This window comes from Corylus avellana, chromosome ca10 (genome assembly GCF_901000735.1).
Source record: "Corylus avellana chromosome ca10, CavTom2PMs-1.0".
In the NCBI taxonomy this organism is placed as follows: domain Eukaryota; kingdom Viridiplantae; phylum Streptophyta; class Magnoliopsida; order Fagales; family Betulaceae; genus Corylus; species Corylus avellana.
The window spans coordinates 17,729,153-17,730,175 of NC_081550.1; positions in this window are offsets into that span (position 1 = coordinate 17,729,153).

Genomic DNA, 1,023 nt, shown 5'->3' on the forward strand with positions numbered 1-1,023 from the left:
CAACATAGTTTTAAAATCCAAATAGCGAAGACTCCGTGGTAGTGCACTTATTATAAAAGAAAAACATGTTTTATGAAATGAGTCTATGGTTCTCCTGAGTCCCCATTCCGGCCTTCTATTCCTTCATGCTTATACCCTGAAAACAAAAATAATAAGTGTGAGCGAAAAAAATTGATCACTAAGTAGATCCTCAACCATAAATCAGTTGAGTAAAAAAAAAAAAAATCATTTTCTTAAACACCAACTTTTTCTATGAAATCTCCAAGAAAATATGTTTCTTTCAATAGAACAACAAATAATATTTATCTAATGAACAATAATCATTACTTGATAGAGTTGTTCTCATAATAGGGCACATGTACATTGTTACCCTTGTGTACTAGTGTTGCGCGACCTTTATGACCATGGCAGCGCCTATGGCCGCAGACGTGCCTTATGGGCCAGCCGATTAGCTCAAGGTGTACTTAGCTTGGCAAAAATGATGGATCCCACCTTCTCATCGTCCTTAAGTGGGTTGCACTTCCATCTCTAGTGCCGATACCATGTTGCGTTTCTGTGAATTTTTGAGCCAAAATTATCTCCTCCACACTCTTGCCCCATCTTATAAAACTCTTTTCTTTTCCTTTACTTATTTTCTCTTAACTCAACTTTGGGCAAAGTGTTGGAGGGTTTTACTTCTCTTTACTTTCCAAAAATTAATTCAGAATTACCTTTCATAATGAACATTAATAAAAATGATATACCCTTAAAACTTTGAGTGACAATAAATAGTTTTTCTAACTTTAAAACTTCTTATACAAATATTTAAGGTGACATATAAATTTTTGCAAGCATATAAATAACATAACATAAGCATTTAAATAAAACGAGTAAGAAGTTTTTCATAAAAATTATGCAATGAAATAACACATTGAAAGGGTTAAGGACTCTCCTCACCTGATACTGCAGCTATAAAGGCTGATTTGTATCGTTAACCACCTAAACCGATAAAATTTAGCTATATCAGCCTTAGGCTAAACACAT